Source organism: Narcine bancroftii, chromosome 5, assembly GCF_036971445.1.
Source record: "Narcine bancroftii isolate sNarBan1 chromosome 5, sNarBan1.hap1, whole genome shotgun sequence".
NCBI classification, from domain to species: domain Eukaryota; kingdom Metazoa; phylum Chordata; class Chondrichthyes; order Torpediniformes; family Narcinidae; genus Narcine; species Narcine bancroftii.
Window position 1 is genome coordinate 162,708,145 of NC_091473.1, and position 12,180 is coordinate 162,720,324.

Here is a 12,180-nt window from a genome sequence, read left to right on the forward strand (position 1 = left end):
AGAAACAAGGAAATGCTCAGCACTCTGTTGCAGTTTTGACAAAGGCTTTGCCCTCAATTTATTCCAGTGTCTGAACTTTCAGAATGGCAAATTTGCCTCATTAGCCGTACAGTCAAAGATAATCAGTGCCAAACATCACTTCCCATTCAAACTAATCTTAGATCAATCCCTTTTTTTATTCTCTCCTTTTTCTCACTATTTTCTCAAACTTCTCTCGCTTAACTGCAACAGCGCCAAATTACTTACCAATTTACCTCCTTGCTATGAGATGTGGGAGAAACCCGCAAGTCATGTGGAGAACGTGCAAACAGTCAGACCCATGGTCAATATTGAATCCAGGTCTCTGGTGTTGTGAGGCAGTGACTTTACTAGTTGAAACACTATGCCAGCCATGCGTCTCTTGCTACTGCTTTGTAATCCAGAACTCTGTTCCCTGTGCTTTGATTTGCATCTTAATTTGCTAATTCAAATCCTCTTGACTTGGTTTTCAATTAAACAACATCCTGATTTTAAAATTATCATCCTTATTTTGGAATAACTCCATGAGATCACTTCTCTCCCTTTCTCTAATTTACCACAGGCTGACCCAACTGCCCAAGATTTTGTGGTTTTCTAAATCTGACTTCATGATCACCACCAATTTAATTGTTCTGCTGTTGAAGGCTGTATAAACATCTGCCCAGGCCTTCACCAATGAAATTCACACTGTTTCTTACTTCCTTATGATTTTCATTAAGATCTTCACTAAGGTTTTGGTCGTCTGTCCTTGATTTATTTTTATGCAATGAAATGTCAGCTTTTGTTTGATTGTGATTTTATAAATTACTTCAGAGTTTTTTTAAAATGAGATTAAAGGCTCCATATACATTGTTATTGTGGTTATAAAAAATGGAGGAAAGGGCCTTGAAGTCTACACAGATTTTAGTGAAATGTCATCATTCAGCTAAAAGTGACACACAATCTAATGCAATATTTTCAATCTCCATTCTGTAGTCTGATTGAATGGAAGTTCATAGCACCCCCTTCCACCCCCACCACATATCAATAAAAGGAAATGCTGATATGTCAATGCAGTTTTTCTTAAAATTGTATTTGTCATGCCAAATTGGGGTGGGGGGGGGGGGTGTAGTGGGGGAGGAGAAACAGATCTTAATTTTCTCTATTTTAAACCCAAAACTTGTAATTATTTCAATCATATTAATTGCATATTTCTCCAAAATTATTCATTCATGACATGGAGTCCAAAGGCCATCCAAACAAACTGAGCCAGTGACCATTAAGTGCAACTAGCCAATGAATACAGTAGACAACATGATATTTTAATGCTCAGAAGAAAAGCCAGTTATTAATTACCATCAGAAAGGTTGAATTCTTGTTGACATTTTCTGTTTCCAAGGATGAAGGATAATAATTATGTAGTACGCCTTATGAAGATCTGCTAATTCTGCACCTGCAACATGGAATTTTACAGGTGTCCAATAAGCTCTCAAAAAGTCAACATGAACGGAAAGTCAGTCAATGAATATTGGGGAAAAGATTATTTCTCAAAGGTTGTTTTCCAGTTTCATTTTTGGCCTTTATAAATGATTTACACTGTCTCTAGGGAACACAATAACAATATGAAAGAAAAAACAGAAGTGCTGGAAGAATCCAGTCAAGAACCATATGGGGAAAGAAAAATCAGTCAATGACCCTTCCTCAGAATTGGGGTGCAAGACTGGAGGTTTACAGTTTTCTCGGCAGAGCTGGGGAAAGCCTGAGGTGTAAGGCAAAAAGCCCATTGGAAATAGATTAAGAAACATCCAGGTGGTAAGGAGCAGATGCACTGAGAATTAGCAAGGTGTTTTAAAGCAATAGAATAAGAAAGGAATAATGGGAAATGATGCGAGAACATCCTACCTGAAATTGGAAAATTCAATGTTCATTCATTCGGGGTTGGGGGTTGCAAAGCACCCTCAATCAAAAAATGCCCTGATGTAGAAATAGATTTGGCAGTAGGCAAGAAGAAACCGTGAAGACTTCAGGAAAGCACAATGCAGCAAAGAAGATACATTTTAAAGTACAAAGCAATATATTTTAGCGAAAAGGAAAAGAATAGAAGAGCTTGGATGATCCGTGGAAGAGAATTGAAGTAAAGCTAATGTTATTACACACTGAATGAAGCAGATTTTGTGAATAGGAGCATAGAATATAAACTACTATGAAGAAATGATAAATTTATGAAAATATCAGTGGACCATCCTAGTTTTGGGTATACATCATATAGAAATGGCATTAGATGTGTATAGGTGATTCAACATAAATTCAATAGAATGTAATAATAATTACACTAGAGATAATAATTAGTGGAAAAGGTCCACGAGATTTGTATTTATTTCCATTGGATCAGAGAATATGAAGAGGAGACGAAAGGGATAATTATGATTAATCTTGATAGTTAACAGCAAAAGGTTTATATATTCTGAATATCAGGACAGTAAATAAAAGAAATATATTCACACAGATTATTTTTACAATATTTCCACCCCACACTTGATTCAAGAAATCAGTGATACCTGATGGATAGCATATTTGAGGAATATTACATTTTTTTGTGTAATTAAGGGATATAGAAAAGATGAGACAAGTAAATAGGTATTCCAATTTTAAAAGAAAAATGCAATAAAAATTAATTTTGGGAACAAACAGAAATACAGTTCAAATTTAAAATAAAAAACCTAAAGTTTTGAAACAAGGGTAAATAAGATCATAAAAATGTAAGCTAAACATTAGAATTTATTTTTACCAAGGAATGAAAAATGGCAGTTTTAATCAGAGTGGATCAAACCTTGGATGCAGTTGCATGGTCCTGGCCCTCATATAAAATGACGCAAACACACCGGAAAGGATGTGGATGTAAAAGGAGGAACAGATTTTGTCTGTTTTCTCTGAAAGTTTCCATTTGAAGAGCCAAATTAAGATAAGTCAGCCATTGAGAATTCAAATTTGGAACGTGGGACTTCTTTAGCTAATGTGATTAAAATAGGAAACCTTCTTCGGCAGGAAGTAGTTGGGGTAAATTGTACAGTATAATTTAATTAACAGATAGGGGGAGATGGCGGCCCCGGCCTCGGTCGAGTGAGGCAGGCGGAGGCCCTGATCCGGGCAGAGAGTGGGAGGCGGCGGCCCCAGTCCGGGCTCAGAGAGAGCAGCGGCGGCCCCGGCCCAGGTCCAACGAAGGGTAGGCGGCGGCAGCCCCGATCCAGGCAGGAGCAAGGGGGAGACGGAGGCCCCGGCCTCGGTCGAGTGAGGCAGGCGGAGGCCCTGATCCGGGCAGAGAGTGGGAGGCGGAGGCACCAGCCCGGGCAGAGAGTTGGAGGCGGCGGCCCCAGTCCGAGCACAGGGAGAGCTGCGGCGGCCTCGGCCCCGGTCCGGGCAGTATGGACCGACCTAGGAGGGGAGGCAGACCCCTCCAGCCCGGGTAAGAAACCTGCATAGGAGAAGGCCACACCGATATAAAACCTACGACCCAAGGACCTCGCTGCCACGTCCCAGCTCGCTTGGCCACGGCACACGAACCATGGGTGTAAAGGGTGGGGCCAGTACTGCGCGCACTGCACTCCACCTAAAAGCTCCTTTGCGCAGGCCCGAGGACAGGTCCACGTCCTCCCCCTCCTCGTCCTCCCCCGCCACGTCCTCCCCCTCAAAAGATGCTCACAAACTCAAGCTAGCATGCTGGAACATCAGAACCATGCTAGACAAGGCTGACAGCCACCGACCTGAACGTCGGTCTGCCCTCATTGCACATGAACTCCTCAGACTTGATATCGACATAGCCGCTCTCAATGAAGTCCGCCTGGCAGATGTAGGCAGCCTCCAAGAACGCGGCGCGGGCTACACACTCTACTGGTCTGGCAAGCCTTCGGATGAACGACGCCTATCTGGTGTAGGCTTCATGGTCAAGAACTCCATTGCCTCCAAACTCGAAAACCTTCCGACAGGCCACTCGGACCGAATCATGTCCATGCGACTCCCCCTTCAAAACAAGCGTTGCATCACCCTCATCAGTGTCTATGCTCCAACCCTCCAGGCGGAACCAGCAGAAAAGGACAAGTTCTAGACTGACCTGCGCAACCTCATCCAACGCACCCCTACAGCCGACAAAATTGTCATCCTTGGCGACTTCAACGCTCGCGTCGGCAAAGACTCAGAAACCTGGCCAGGAATCCTGGGCAAGCATGGCGTCGGCAAGTGCAATGACAATGGGCGCCTCCTGTTGGAGCTCTGCGCAGAACAGTGGCTTGTCATTACAAACACCCTTTTTCAGCAGAGGGACAGCCTTAAGACTACCTGGATGCATCCCCGATCCAAACACTGGCACCTCCTGGACTACATCCTGGTGCGAGAAAGTGACAAACGAGATGTGCTCCACACCAGGGTCATGCCCAGCGCGGAATGCCACACTGACCACAGGCTGGTTCGCTGCAAGCTCAACCTTCACTTCAAGCCAAAGCCCAGGAACAGTAAAGCCCCCAGAAAGAGGTTCAATGTTGGAAACCTGCAGTCAGACGAAGCGAGAGGAAACTTCCAGGCAAACCTCAAAGCAAAGCTCGACAATGCAACCCGCCTCACGGACCCGTCCCCTGAAACCCTCTGGGGTTGAAGACTACCATACTTCAATCCACTGAAGAGGTACTGGGCTTCTCCTCCAGGAAAAACAAGGACTGGTTTGACGAAAACAGCCAGGAAATCCAGGAGCTGCTGGCAAAGAAGCGAGCTGCCCACCAGGCTCACCTTACAAAGCCGTCCTGTCCAGAGAAGAAACAAGCCTTCAGTCGCGCATGCAGCCATCTTCAACGCAAATTCCGGGAGATCCAAAATGAGTGGTGGACTAGCCTCGCCAAACGAACCCAGCTCAGCGCGGACATTGGCGACATCAGGGGTTTCTACGAGGCTCTAAAGGCTGTGTACGGCCCCTCACCCCAAGTCCAAAGCCCGCTGCGCAGCTCAGACGGCAAAGTCCTCCTCAGTGACAAGATCTCCATGCTCAACCGATGGTCAGAACACTTCCAATCTCTTTTCAGTGCCAACCGCTCAGTCCAAGATTCTGCCCTGCTCCACCTCCCTCAACAGCCCCTAAGGCTAGAGCTGGATGAGGTCCTCACCCAGGATGAGACATATAAGGCAATCGAACAACTGAAAAGTGGCAAAGCAGCAGGTATGGATGGAATCCCCCCAGAGGTCTGGAAGGGTGGCGGCAAAACTCTGCATGCCAAACTGCATGAGTTTTTCAAGCTTTGTTGGGACCAAGGAAAACTGCCTCAGGACCTTCGTGATGCCATCATCATCACCCTGTACAAAAACAAAGGCGAGAAATCAGACTGCTCAAACTACAGGGGAATCACGCTGCTCTCCATTGCAGGCAAACTCTTCGCTAGGATTCTACTAAATAGAATAATACCAAGTGTCGCCGAGAATATTCTCCCAGAATCACAGTGCGGCTTTCGCGCAAACAGAGGAACTACTGACATGGTCTTTGCCCTCAGACAGCTCCAAGAAAAGTGCAGAGAACAAAACAAAGGACTCTACATCACCTTTGTTGACCTCACCAAAGCCTTCGACACCGTGAGCAGGAAAGGGCTTTGGCAAATACTAGAGCGCATCGGATGTCCCCCAAAGTTCCTCAACATGATTATCCAACTGCACGAAAACCAACAAGGTCGGGTCAGATACAGCAATGAGCTCTCTGAACCCTTCTCCATTAACAATGGCGTAAAGCAAGGCTGTGTTCTAGCACCAACCCTCTTTTCAATCTTCTTCAGCATGATGCTGAACCAAGCCATGAAAGACCTCAAAAATGAAGACGCTGTTTACATCCGGTACCGCACAGATGGCAGTCTCTTCAATCTGAGGCGCCTGCAAGCTCACACCAAGACACAAGAGAAACTTGTCCGTGAACTACTCTTTGTAGACGATGCCGCTTTAGTTGCCCATTCAGAGCCAGCTCTTCAACGCTTGACGTCCTATTTTGCGGAAACTGCCAAAATGTTTGGCCTGGAAGTCAGCCTGAAGAAAACTGAGGTCCTCCATCAGCCAGCTCCCCACCATGACTACCAGCCCCCCCACATCTCCAATGGGCACACAAAACTCAAAACGGTCAACCAGTTTACCTATCTCGGCTGCACCATTTCATCAGATGCAAGGATCGACAATGAGATAGACAACAGACTCGCCAAGGCAAATAGCACCTTTGGAAGACTACACAAAAGAGTCTGGAAAAACAACCAACTGAAAAACCTCACAAAGATAAGCGTATACAGAGCCGTTGTCATACCCACACTCCTGTTTGGCTCCGAATCATGGGTCCTCTACCGGCATCACCTACGGCTCCTAGAACGCTTCTACCAGCGTTGTCTCTGCTCCATCCTCAACATCCACTGGAGCGCTTTCATCCCTAACGTCGAAGTACTCGAGATGGCAGAGGTCGACAGCATCGAGTCCACGCTGCTGAAGATCCAGCTGCACTGGGTGGGTCACGTCTCCAGAATGGAGGACCATCGCCTTCCCAAGATCGTGTTATATGGCGAGCTCTCCACTGGCCACCGTGACAGAGGTGCACCAAAGAAAAGGTACAAGGACTGCCTAAAGAAATCTCTTGGTGCCTGCCACATTGACCACCGCCAGTGGGCTGATATCGCCTCAAACCGTGCATCTTGGCGCCTCACAGTTTGGCGGTCAGCAACCTCCTTTGAAGAAGACCGCAGAGCCCACCTCACTGACAAAAGGCAAAGGAGGAAAAACCCAACACCCAACCCCAACCAACCAATTTTCCCCTGCAGCCGCTGCAACCGTGTCTGCCTGTCCCGCATCGGACTTGTCAGCCACAAACGAGCCTGCAGCTGACGTGGACTTTTTACACCCTCCATAAATCTTCGTCCGCGAAGCCAAGCCAAAGAGATATGCACAAAGGAGAATGGTACAGAAAGCTATGCTGTTCATTGGTGAGAAAATAATAATCGTGTTATATGGCGAGCTCTCCACTGGCCACCGTGACAAGGTGCACCAAAGAAGAGGTACAAGGAATGCCTAAAGAAATCTCTTGGTGCCTGCCACATTGACCACCGCCAGTGGGCTGAACTCGCCTCCAACCGTGCATCTTGGCGCCTCACATTTCGGCGGGCTGCAACCTCCTTTGAAGAAGACTGCAGAGCCCACCTCACTGACAAAAGGCAAAGGAGGAAAAACCCAACACCCAACCCCAACCAACCATTTTTCCCCTGCAGCCGCTGCAACCGTGTCTGCCTGTCCCGCATCGGACTTGTCAGCCACAAACGAGCCTACAGCTGACGTGGACATTACCCCTCAATAAATCTTCTTCCGCGAAGCCAAGCCAAAGAATAAGAGATTAAGTGGAGAATGGATACTGATATGATGAGCTGGAGTAAATAACCCATTTCAGTAGAATATTCATATTAAAATGCAAAGTAAATTGAAAATGGAGTTTTTGCTTTCTACATTCTTTCAACTGTACAATATCAGCCCGCCCCCCCACCCTCCCCACTCCCATAAGAGAATGGGGCCTTGTTCCTGCAACAAATGTCAGTACAAATACATTCAACAGCAATGATTTCATCCAACTCTGCCACAGTCTTGCAATTTGCTAAACCAATTGCGATGTTCCCTGAAGGTAGGAGCGCATGTGGATAGGGTGGTGAAGAAGGCCTTTAGTATGCTTGTCTTTATAAATCAGTGCATAGAATATAGGAGTTGGGAAGTAATGATGAAACTGTACAAGGCATTGGTGAGGCCAAATTTAGAGTACTGTGTGCAGTTCTGGTCACCGATTTATAGGATGGATATTAACAAGATAGAGAGAGTGCAGAGAAGATTTACAAAAATGTTGCCTGGGTTTCAGCATCTGGAATACAAGGAAAGATTGAGCAAATTAGGTCTTTATTCCTCAGAACGTAGAAGGCTGAGAGGGGATTTGATAGAGGTGTTTAAGATAATGGGAGGAATAGATAGAGTTGATGTGGAAAGGCTTTTCTCATTGAGAGTAGGAGAGATCGATACAACAGATCATAGGTTGAGAGATGATGGCCAAAGGTTTAGGAGTAACATGAGGGGGAACTTCTTTACTCAGAGAATGGTTACTGTGTGGAATGGGCTTCTGGGAAAGGTGGTGAAGGCAGGGTCAATTTTGTCATTTAAGAAAGAGTTGGATAAGTATATGGATGGGAGGGGGATGGCGGGATATGGGCAGAGTGCTGGTAAGTGGGATTAGAGGAGGGTACTACTTGGATCAGCGCAGATTAGAAGGGCCAAATTGGCCTGTTTCCATGCTGTAATTGTTATATGGTTATATGTAACCCAATGTTCATATGCTTCTCTACCACATTTTCAGCTGATGACTATGTTTAATGTAAACATGGATGTCTGAGTAAACTTAGCTTAATTTTCAAAATTTTATACATGAGATTAAACAAAGAATTCAAACTAAATCCCAGACGCACTAGCTTTTGGGCACTGCCCTTAGATCTCCAGACTGTACATTTGTAGAATGCACTGCACTTAATACCACTTTGATGAGGATGTTCATGTAAGTGGTGTGCAGACTCACTACAAGTACACAGAGCAGACAGTCCATGACCTCATTCAATGTTCGATACAGATTTGATGCCTGATCACATTGTTTAATATTCCAACTTATAACCTGTTTTAACATTTTATGTCTGAACATCAATTTAGCAGCTAGAAGAACCTCCTGCCTCAACCCACTGAAGAACCCAATTGCTGGAGGAACTCAGTGGGTCAAGCAGCATCTCGCTGATCGACAGTTCCGTTGAGATCCTGCTTCAGGACTAAAGGAAGAATCATCTCCTATTTGAAGATGAAATATACAAAAGCTCGAGAGAAACTCTGCAGGTCACGCAGCGTCTGCAGACTTTCCTGTTTAACTCCTACTTGTAGATCATTTATTTGTTGAGATCTAATAAGCTTTTCCAATTATTCTTTCTAGAGCTGGCACATGTTGAAAAATGTGAGTTTTGGGAGTGCAAGGAAAGATGTGCTGAAAGGCTGGTGATGAACCACATCAGCTCCTGTCTGAGCAGTGACATGGATCCATTCTAGTTTGCCTAATCGTAGAAACAAGTCTACAGTAGATGCCATCTCACTGGCAACACACAAAGCCTGGAACAACTGTTCAGCATTCATACATCTGAATGCCCTTTATCGACTATAGTTTGGCATTTAGTACCATCGTGGCCTCAAAACTGATCAGCAAACTCCAAGACCTGGAAGTTAACACCCCACTGTGCAATTGGATCATGGATTTCCACATCACCAGACCACAATCAGTGAAGATTGGTAAGAATTTCTCCTCCACAATCTCCACCAGTACCAGAGCACCACAGGGCTGTGTCCTTAGCCCCCTCCTCGACTCACTTTACAACTACAACTGTGTAGTTCGGTACAACAATAACACCATTTATAAATTTTCTGACAATACCATGGTAGAGGGTTGTATAAAGGAAGGGGATAAGTCAGCGTACAAGATGGAAATTGAAAACTTGATTGTATGGTGCACCAACAACAACTTTGTCAACAAAACTAAGTTGATTGTTGACTTCAGGAAAGGAAAGTCAGAGGTGTACAATCCAGGGATCATTGGGGGATCAGAGGTGGAGAGGGTGAGTAAATTTAGGTTCTTGGAGTCACTACCTCTGAGAATCTTTCCTGAACCCAAGACACCAATGGCATCATGAAGAAAGCACATCAGCGCCTCTACTTACTCAGGAGTTTGCAGAAGTTTGGTATGACATCAGAAACCCTAGCAAATTTATACAGAGGTGCAGTGAAAAGTGTGCTGACCAGCTACATCATGGTCTGGTATAGGAACACCAATACCCCTGAGCATAAATTCCTCCAAAAGCTAGTGGACACAGGCCAGGACATCACAATTAGAATCTTCTCTACTACTGAGTACATCTACAGGGAACACTGCTGTCGGAGGGCAGCAGCAATCATTAAAGACCCACACCACCCAGCACATACTCTGTTCTCACTGCTGCCACCAGGTTCAGGAACAGCTGCTACCCCGCCACCATTAGACTACTCAACAACAAATTCAATCAGAGACTTATTTAGGACTTTTACTTGTGCACTTTAATTACTTTCTTTGTTCTCTCTGTAACGCATAGTTTATTTACATTTGTTATCTGTTTACAGTTATTTGCTTGCATCACCTACGGCTCCTAGAACGCTTCCATCAGCGCTGTTTCCGCTCCATCCTCAACATTCATTGGAATGACTTCATCACCAACATCGAAGTACTCGAGCTGGCAGAGTCTGCAAGCATCGAATCCACGCTGCTGAGGACCCAACTGCGCTGGGTGGGTCACGTCTCCAGAATGGAGGACCATCGCCTTCCCAAGATCGTGTTCTGTGGCGAGCTCCCCACTGGCCACCGAGACAGAGGTGCACCAAAGAAGAGGTACAAGGACTGCTTAAAGAAATTTCTTGGTGCCTGCCACATTGACCACCGCCAGTGGGCTGATCTTGCCTCCAACCGTGCATCTTGGCGCCTCACAGTTCGGCAGGCAGCAAACTCCTTTGAAGAAGACCGCAGAGCCCACCTCACTGACAAAAGACAAAGGAGGAAAAACCCAACACCCAATCCCAACCAACCAATTTTCCCTTGCAACCGTGCCTGCCTGTCCCGCATCGGACTTGTCAGTCACCAACGAGCCTGCAGCAGACATGGACATACCCCTCCATAAATTTTCGTCCGCGAAGCCAAGCCAAAGAAAAGAAAAGTTTATTTTTTGCACAACCAATTAGTGGTTAATTCTGCTGTGTCTGCAGTAAAAGTGAATTTCAAGGTTGCATCTGATGTTATGAATGTACTCTGACAAACAATCTGAAATCTGTTGGACCTTCTGATGATTTAATGACTATTGCACCAACCAGTTACAGCCCGAAATAGGCATTCCCCTTTGAGCACAGGATTAGGAGAACATGAGCCCAAAAAGAACAAGGAAGCTCTTGAAAGAAGATGAGGAGCAGAAGGTTCCTTGGAAGGAAATTAATCTAGTAATCAATACTGAGCAATTAGATTATCGATCTGAAGTTCATCAAGAAACCTTTTCATTTCAATCTGCTATGAAATCTGATCCTACTGCAAGCACAGATCCATCAGTGGACAAAAACAAGGGCCACATGCAGAGTGCCACCTGCTGCAAGGTATTCAATGTAGCTAACTATTTTGTGTCTGTCAAATCTGATCTTGGGACATGAAAGTGAGAAAAGCAGCCACAGTTTGGGTTGGCTGCCTGACAAAAAAAAATAGGAGCACTGATACAACGGCAGGGCTGGACAAAACCTGCTGACTTCCTGAGCTCAATGCTCAGCAGAATCCCTATGCCATAGATGCTTTGTGATCAGTAAGGGACTACATAAGGTGGTATGTGAGTGGAAAGAAAAAGTTTGAAAACCACTGTTTTAATTGTACTTCATCGACTCGTTATATGCTTGGTTTCAATTACTCCAAAGAAAATGGGCCAATGACAATTTTTCTCAAACAAAATATCTCAGTAACAATTGAGTCTAAAGCAGTGGTTCTCAACCTGTTTTTTCCCCATCGACATACCTCCTTAAGTAATCCTTTACTAATCACAGAGCACCTATGGCACAGGGATAACTTAAAGTGGTATGTGAATGGAAAGAAAAGGTTTGAAAACTACTCGTTTAAATGATGGTCAACAAATTCTCTGTGACTGTATGGTGAACAAGGTCAACTAGCCAGGATTGCTGGATCAGAGGAAAAAATAGCCAGAAAGACATAAAAGAATCAAGGAAGTGCTCAAAGCCTCTGTGAAAATTTCAACGGCCTCCTGAGTATTTTATTGTTTGCATAAAATCATGTTGCCATTCATGAAATTCACAGCGTTTGCTTCAATGATGTTTAATAAAGTTAGTTATGAAGCTATATTATTATTATTTTGGATCCACAATTACTAGTTTAATGGCACAGGCAAAGTTTCTCCAATACTTTCAACAGATATCACCAAAGACTTGTATGCTAGAAGGAAATTTCCATGATTTGAAATTAAGAATATCATACTTTCCCTTTTAAGATATTCGCTAACCTTAAAGAAAGCAAGATCCTGATCTTTAAAAATAATGAACATTTGAGATACC

General features: G+C 44.7%; 1 protein-coding gene across 2 annotated transcripts in view; it reads right to left on the reverse strand.

Annotated features, from left to right (window-relative positions):
- The window catches only part of LOC138764115 (receptor-type tyrosine-protein phosphatase gamma-like), a 735,396-nt gene that overhangs the window by 201,555 nt on the left and 521,661 nt on the right, over window positions 1-12,180 (reverse strand). The window lies entirely within an intron of this gene.